Source organism: Bos indicus, chromosome 17 (assembly GCF_029378745.1).
Source record: "Bos indicus isolate NIAB-ARS_2022 breed Sahiwal x Tharparkar chromosome 17, NIAB-ARS_B.indTharparkar_mat_pri_1.0, whole genome shotgun sequence".
NCBI classification, from domain to species: domain Eukaryota; kingdom Metazoa; phylum Chordata; class Mammalia; order Artiodactyla; family Bovidae; genus Bos; species Bos indicus.
Genome location: NC_091776.1, coordinates 5,512,029 through 5,521,125, shown reverse-complemented (window position 1 = coordinate 5,521,125; position 9,097 = coordinate 5,512,029).

Here is a 9,097-nt window from a genome sequence, read left to right as displayed (position 1 = left end):
TAATAACACATTAAAAATACTAGTAATAATAGCCAGCATTGATCGTGCTATTTCTTTGTGTCAGGAATTTTGCAGAAGTTAACATTCACATAATTGGATGGTGGAGGAGACAAGCTCAGGAAAGTTAAGCATCTTGCCCTAAGTCACACAGAAAGTCATGAAGAGCTAGAATTTAGTCTGTCTGGATTCAGGCCCCCCATGAAACCATGCTCATGTCACTCACCTCCCACACCTGTTTAATTATCACACCCTGCTGCTTCCTAAGCTCACTTCAGGGCGGGGAGAGCTGGTACCGCTGGCTGACTTAGTTTGGGTGTTAAGGACCAGGGATGGGCATCAGGAAGCCCCCAGACGTGACTACAACTGTGTGGGACCCGAGCGTCAGTACTGAGTCCAGTCAGAGAGAGGCCTGAGCCTCACAGCCAGAGACATGTGCTGACTGGACAGAATACTTTGCAGAGATTCCCCACTCTATATGAAAAGAGTATAAACATATATGCGCTGGAATATTACTCAGCCATAAAAACGAATGAAATTGTGCCATTTGCACAATTTTGAATGGACTCAGAGGCTATCATTCAGAGTGAAGTAAGTCAGGAAAGAGAAAAACAAATATGGTTTATTAATGTATATATGTGGAATCTAGAAGAATGGCACAGATGAACTGATGTGCAAAGTAGAAATAGAGTCACAGATGTAGAGAACAAATATATGGACACCAAGAGGGGAAAAGGGGGGTGGGATGAATTGGAAGATTGGAATAGACATATATACAAAACTATACATAAAATAGGAAACTAATGAGAACCTACCATATCGCACAGGTGATTCTGCTCAGTGCTCTGTGGGGACCTGAATGGGAAGGAAATCAAAAACAAGTGGGGTATGCTGCTGCTGCTGCTAAGTCGCTTCAGTCGTGTCCGACTCTGTGTGACCCCATAGACGGCAGCCCACCAGGCTCCACTGTCCATGGAATTCTCCAGGCAAGAACACTGGAGTGGGTTGCCATTTCCTTCTCCAATGCATGAAAGTGAAAGGTGAAAGTGAAGTCACTCAGTCGTGCCCAACTCTTAGCGACCCCATGGACGGCAACCTACCAGGCTTCTCCGTCCATGGCATTTTCCAGGCAAGAGTACTGGAGTGGGTTGCCATTGCCTTCTCCTAGCTGGTTCGCTTTGCTGTGCAGCAGAAACTAACACAACATTGTAAAGCAACCATACTCCAATAAAAATTTATTTAAAAACCCAGTGAGGTCTGTAGCTCTCCTCTTAGAGATGGCACCCAAGGCACTTTCCCCAAGTGGGCATAACTGCTGTTGAGTCAGGGGATCTGGCTGCCTGATGCCAACTAGAAAGACAGTAGCATCGTACCTCCAGATGACTCTCACACTGCCTCAAATGAACTACAGTCGAAGGTGGTGGTGGAAGCACTGAAGGGGATAAATTCTGGGCTATCATTCAGCTTTCGGAAAAGTTTGTTTCATGCTGGTTGCTACTAAATGCAGTGATGTCATGAGGTATTATGAGACTTACCCACCCCAAACTGCTTTTCTCCACCAAAGGGAACCCAAGAGTGGTGTGTGAGTCTCTGGGTCCCTTCCCTACATGGCTCCTTTGCAGCACCTGAGGCTGGTCCCTGGGCTATAACCACTTTCCTTGGGCATATTCATAAGAGAAAAGAGACCAGCCCCATCAGTGAAGGTCCGTGAGCAGCTCTTCTTTCCCAATACCTCTTCTCTAAAAGGACATGGCACTTCTATTTTACAACAGTTTCAGCCCTGCTCTTCACTACAGTTCCTGGGGCTTGCAAGGGGCTCCTGACCCCGAGGAAAAGTCAGTGACAAGAAGAAGGGAGCTACTAAGGACTGAATGTTTGTGTTCTCTGGAAATTCACATGTTGAAACTCGAACCCCCAAGGTGATGGTAATTGGAAATGAGGATTTGGGATTAATCAGATCATGAGGCTGGGCCCTTGTCTGATGGGATTAGTGCCCTTATAAAAAGAGACACAAAGCTCTCTCCCCCTCTACACGCCCCTCCCCTCACTTCCCCATGTCAGGACACAGAAAGAAGGGAGCTGTCTGCAAGATGGGAGAGTCCTCACTAGAAACTGAACTGGCCAACATCTTGATCTTGGATTTCCAGCATTTGGAACCACGAGAAAATAAGTTTCTGTTGTTTAAATGCCCCAGTCTACACTGTTTTGTTATGGCAGTCCAAGTAGACAGAGACCTGCAGACAGAAGCCGCAGAAGGAGAGAAAACCGGATAGGCAGCATTGGTCTAGATGCTGAGGTGGCCAGCCTGCTCGTGAAAAGGCGGAGCTCTGCAAGTCCTTCTTCCAGCCGTCCCTGCCTGTTTACAGGCAGAAGCAGCAGCTGCCTTCAGCTGGAGGCGTGAAGTGCTCTGAGAGTTCCACCTGCCACACACACCTCCGTGCCACAGTGCTGGGGCTCCCTGCCCCTCGCCTGGCAAGAAGTCTCCCTGCCGAATGGGCTAATGGGTTTGGAGAAAAGAAGACTCTGGGGTACTCACCATCTCAGTTGTTAACAGGGCTTCTCACTTGGTTTTTTGTGTCTGCAAGGACTTTTCTTCAGAGTAATTTAAGCAAGGCAGGAACTCATTGGCTGGTACCTTGACAAGATCACCAAGGTCTTCAGATCTTAGGGTTCAGGAGCGCAACTTGTGAGTTCATGGGAGTTCTGGATGATTGGTTCAGGCTAATCAAACTCATGAAACTGGCTGACAGCTGCTGAGTACATTTTTTTTCCCAAATGGAAAGTATTTTTGAAAGACGAAATTACTAACTCAAGGCAAGGTCACAGAGCGAGGCATGGGAAGATTTTTAATGGTTGATGTTATCAAGCTGTAATGAGCCTTTGCCTTAATGAAGAGCACCTCCCAGTGGGCCAGAAGACCTGGGACCAATCAAAGCACCCACCCCTCTGGCCAGGGCCATAGACAAATAGGAGCTCTTCAACTTGTTCTTCATCTTTATGCTTTTAAATATCCCAAGTAGAGCAACGACTCATTTCTATCATTAATGTGGTACTGTTTCCATGATTAGTATTTTAATCAGTTCAGTTCAGTTGCTAAGTCGTGTCCAACTCTTTGCGACCCCATGGACTGTGCACACCAGCCTTCCCTGTCCATCACCAACTCCCAGAGCTTGCTCAAATTCATGTCCATCAAGTTGGTGATACCATCCAACCATCTCATCCTCTTCTCCTCCTGCCTTCAATCTTTCCCAGCATCAGGGTCTTTTCCAATGCTATTTACTATTTATATCATTTACTATTACAATGCTACTTACTATTTATCTCGGATCAATGACATTCAGATGCCTCTGGGGAGTCTCTCTCAGCTAATCTGAGCACACTCCAAGTTATCTCTTCAGCAGATGGCTAGTCTCATCCGTGGGTCTTTGGACCTTCAATTTCAGTTAGTGGCATTCCCCAACTCCCTTCCCATGCCATTCTCTCTGGGATACAGTGATGAAATAATGCAAAGTTTAATAAATATGAGATTGACAGGAAAGAAAATAATTGGAGAGGTTCTGGTTGGACTTGAAGTAGGTCGACTCAACTTCCTCTTATCTCAGTTTAGAACTGGGTGCCAAGGTCTCTCATCAGTCAAGGCTGGGTCTTCTTTTTTTAATTCTTATTTTATTCTTCCTTTTTGGCCACACCAAATGGCATGTGGGATCTTAGTTCCCCCAACCAGGGATCAAACCCTGGCCCTTTGCAGTGGAAACTTGGACCAGTCTTAATCACTGGACCACCGGGGAAATCCCGAGGTTGGGTCTTATTACTGATTGGTCCTGCAAAACTACAGCTATTTTCACACACACCATTCCCCCCACAGCTGGCAGAGAGAAATGAAGCACATGCACAGAGATGAAGAAGCAGGAAACTGCACATTGCTTGTAGAGAGACGGTTACCCGCTGTGGGCCTGCAGGCACAGCCCGAGGCGGTGGGCGGGGAGCAAGGGATAAAAGGTGACTCCTCTTGCAGGTGGTCCTGCTCTAGTGTCAGCATTGTTAGGCTGCCCATGTGGCTCAGCTGGTAAAGGATCCACCTACAATGAGGGAGACCTGGGTTCGATCCCTAGGCTGGAAAGATCCCCTGGAGAAGGGAAAGTCTACCCACTCCAGTATTCTGGCCTGGAGAATTCCATGGACTGCATAGGGTCACAAAGAGTTGGACATGACAGAGCAACTTTCACTAAGTAAGGTCATTAAGGACACTGAAAGCACCGACTATTCTACCCTCTGCTGCTGCTGCTAAGTCACTTCAGTCGTGTCCGACTCTGTGCGACCCCATACGGCAGCCCACCAGGCTCCCCCTTCCCTGGGATTCTCCAGGCAAGAACACTGGAGTGTGTTGCCATTTCCTTCTCCAATGCGTGAAAGTGAAAAGTGAAAGTGAAGTCACTCAGTCGTGTCCGACCTCTAGTGACCCCATGGACTGCAGCCCACCAGGCTCCTCCGTCCATGGGATTCTCCAGGCAAGAGTACTGGAATGGGGTGCCATTGCCCTCAAAGACTGGCAATTCCAGAAAAGTTTGGTGTTTTGGAGACTGATCTAACCTGGTCATGACCTTTGCCCAGGCCCTGCTTCCTATACCTTGTAGACTGCTTAAAGAGATGCTCAAATGTCTACCCTTCTGCCACTCCTGTATTGAATGAAAGCTAAAGTAATTTCTTTGCACTTCAGTCCTCCTTTCCAATAAATGCCTGTCTATTCTCTGAAAGTATAAGTGGATTCGGGGATTTTTTGACCCACCATAACTCTAAGAAAAACTCAGTATTTGTTATTCTCGGTCTTAATGCCTGCTCATGGTGATTTTAACTCTGCGCTTTAAAATGGCTGTGGTATTTTAATAATACAATCTTCTTTCTGGTATTGTGGAAACATTACATTATTCAATGTATCCAATTGCAATGCATTTTTCTTTGCCCTTGTGGTGCATTATTACTGTGTACTCTTCACAGAAGTATAATTTGGGGAGCAATTTTCCAGCAAACCGTTGAAGGCGTTGTGTTACAAATGGAGTTGACGTGTTGCTCTGCTCATGGAACCGCACTGAAAGGCCGAGAGCCTTTCTCAGGGTGAACACTGTCGTGGTGAAGTGACCCTAGTGGAACCCCAACCTCCCACCTTGCTCTCTCCAGTCAGCCCTGCTCCACCTCAGGGCTCTGACTTCCAAAGTCAGCTTCTGGTACCCAAGATGCACGGCCACATACAGGGCCCTGGCTGACTGTCTTCCTGAAGCTATTTTGTCTTTAGCGTGGGGTTTCTCTTTGGCAAGGTCAACTTTGTCATCTCTGAAACTGGGTTTGGCTTTCTCAAATACAGAACTCATGCACGTGGTCAACAGATTGCTTTCGACCCACAATTGTGGGGTTTTTATTTTTTTAATTACAAAATTTCAAAACCATTAAAAAAATTATTGTCCAAGTTTGAAACTTAGGAGTTTGCACTTCCAGGACTCCCAGATTATCTCAGCAGTTATGCCACTAAATGAAGGTTTTCCTCTTCGAGGAAGAAGCATCTTCTCCAGGTCCTCATAGACCCCACTAGTCCCTCCTGACAAACTGTGAGATCTTCACAGGTAATTATGCCTGACTATTTTTGCAAGCATTTAAGACTGCAACCTCAGCTTTTATAGCTGTGATAGGTAGAATGCTAAGAGCCATCCACCAAATTCCAGCTCTCTTGGGTACATACCTATCCCCTTATAGAATCCTCTTTCTTGGAGTGTAGGTAGCACCTGTGAACAGCAAGATCAAACCAGTCAAGCCTAAAGGAAATCAACACTGACTATTCATTGGAAGGAGCGATGCTGAAGCTGAAGCTCCAATACTTTGGCCATCTGATGCGAAGAGCTGACTCACTAGAAAAGACCCTGATGCTGGGAAGATTGAGGGCAGGCGGAAAAGGGGGCAGAAGAGCATGAGATTTCTGGATGACATCAATGACTCAATAGATGTGTTTGAACAAACTCTGGGAGAGTGAAGGACAGGGAAGCCTGGTGTGCTGTAGTCCATGGAGTTGTAGAGTCAGACACACCTGAGTGACTAAACAACAACAGCAGCCCCCTCTGACTGGTGGCAATGTGTTTTGCTGATATAATTAAGATTTTTAGTCAGCTGACTTTGAGTTAATTAAAAGGGAGATTATTCTAGGTGAGCCCACCCTAATTAGGTGAGCCCTTAAAAGAGACAAGTTCAGTTCAGTTCAGTTCATTCGCTCAGTCGTGTCCGACTCTTTGTGACCCCATGAACCGCAGCACGCAAGGCCTCCCTGTCCATCATCCACTCCCGGAGTCCACCCAAACCCATGTCCATTGAGTCGGTGATGCCATCCAACCATCTCATCGGCTCTGTCGTCCCCTTCTCCTGCCCTCAATCTTTCCCAGCATCAGGGTCTTTTCCAATGAGTCAGCTCTTCGCATCAGGTGGCCAAAGTATTGGAGTTTCAGCTTCAACATCAGGCCTTCCAATGAACATTCAGGACTGATCTCCTTTAGGATGGACTGGTTGGATCTCCTTGCAGTCCAAGGGACTCTCAAGAGTCTTCTCCAGCACCACAGTTCAAAAGCATCAATTCTTCAGTGCTCAGCTTTCTTTATAGTCCAACTCTCACATCCATACATGACTACTGGAAAAACCATAGCTTTGATTAGATGGACCTTTGTTGGCAAAGTAATGTCTCTACTTTTTTAATATGGTATCTAGGTTGGTCATAACTTTTCTTCCAAGAAGTAAGTGTCTTTTTATTTCATGGCTGTAGTCACCATCTGCAGTGATTTTGGAGCCCCCAAAATAAAGTCCACCACTGTTTCCACTGTTTCCCCATCTATTTCCCATGAAGTGATGGGACCGGATGCCGTGATCTTTGTTTTCTGAATGTTGAGCTTTAAGCCAACTTTTTCACTCTCCTCTTTCACTTTCATCAAGAGGCTTTTTAGTTCCTCTTCACTTTCTGCCATAAGGGTGGTGTCATCTGCATATCTGAGGTTATTGATATTTCTCCCGCTAATCTTGATTCCAGCTTGTGCTTCTTCCAGCCCAGCATTTCTCATGATGTACTTTGCATAGAAGTTAAATAAGCAGGGTGACACTATACTGCCTTGAGGTACTCCTTTTCCTATTTGGAACCAGTCTGTTGTTCCATGTCCAGTTCTAACTGTTGCTTCCTGACCTGCATACAGGTTTCTCAAGAGCCAGGTCAGACGGTCTGATATTCCCATCTCTTTCAGAATTTTCCACAGTTTATTGTGATCCAGACAGTCAAAGGCTTTGGCATAGTCAATAAAGCAGAAATAGATCTTTTTCTGGAACTCTCTTGCTTTTTCCATGATCCAGCAGATGTTGGCAATTTGATCTATGGTTCCTCTGCCTTTTCTAAAACCAGCTTGAACATCTGGAAGTTCATGGTTTACATATTATTGACCTGGCTTGGAGAATTTTGAGCATTACTTTGCTAGCATGTGGGATGAGTGCAATTGTGCGGTAGTTTGAACATTCTTTGGCATTGCCTTTCTTTGGGACTGGAATGAAAACTGACCTTTTCCAGTCCTGTGGCCACTGCTGAGTTTTCCAAATTTGCTGGCATATTGAATGCAGCACTTTCACAGCATTATCTTTTAGTATTTGAAATAGCTCAACTGGAGTTCCATCACCTCCACTAGCTTTGTTCATAGTGATGCTTCCTAAGGCCCACTTGACTTCGAATTCCAGGATGTCTGGCTCTAGATGAGTGATCACACCATTGTGATTATCTGGGTCGTGAAGGTCTTTTTTGTATAGTTCTTCTGTGTATTCTTGCCACTTCTTCTTAATATCTTCTGCTTCTGTTAGGTCCATACCATTTCTGCCCTTTATTGAGCCCATCTTTGCAAGAAATGTCCCCTTGGTATCTCTAATTTTCTTGAAGAGAGCTCTAGTCCTTCCCATTCTATCGTTTTCCTCTATTTCTTTGCATTGATCACTGAGGAAGGTTTTCTTATCTCTTCTTGCTATTCTTTGGAACTCTGCATTCAGCTGGGTATATCTTTCCTTTTCTCCTTTGGTTTTCGCTTCTCTTCTTTTCACAGCTATTTGTAAGGCCTCCCCAGACAGCCATTTTGCTTTTTTGCATTTCTTCTCCATGGGGATGATCTTGATCCCTGTCTCCTGTACAATGTCATGAACCTCCGTCCATAGTTCATCAGGCACTCTGTCTTTCAGATCTAGTCCCTTAAATCTATTTCTCACTTCCACTGTATAATCATAAGGATTTGATTTAGGTCATACCTGAGTGGTCTAGCGGTTTTCCCTACTTTCTTCAATTTAAGTCTGAGTTTGGCAATAAGGAGTTCATGATCTGAGCAACAGTCAGCTGGAGAAGGGAATGGCAAACCACTTCAGTATTCCTGCCTTGAAGAACCCCATAAACAGTATGAAAAGGGACAAGAAATGTCAGCAGATGCTCTCCTACTGGCCTTGAAGAAATAAGTACCTGAGGGCAGCCTTGAGGGGAGTGACTCCCGGCTGAGAGTGAGTAAGAAAATGGGGCCACAATGCCACAACCACAAAGGACTAAATACTGACAGTAGCCTGACTTAGCTGAGAAGAGGACCCTGAGCCTCATATGAGATCACAACCCCAGCTGACAGATGGACTTCAGTGGATGGGACCCCAAGCAGAGGATCTAGCCGACCTACCCGAGGCTCCCAACCCACAGGATTGTGTGATTTGCATTGCTGTAAACTACTAACTTTGTGGCAAGTGGTTATGCAGCAAAGAAAAACTAATTCAAAAACTTACCTGTTAGAGCATTGCTTTCATACTTGTACTCATACCCCTGTGGCTGCTGCTAAGTCACTTCAGTCGTGTCCGACTCTGTGTGACCCCATAGACTGCAGCCCACCAGGCTCCTCTGTCCATGGGATTCTCCAGGCAAGAACACTGGAGTGGGTTGCCATTTCCTTCTCCAATGCCTGAAAGTGAAAAGTGAAAGTGAAGCCGGTCAGTCGTGTCTGACTCTTCAAGACCCCATGGACTGCAGCCCACCAGGCTCCTCCGCCCATGGGATTTTCCAGGCAAGAGTATG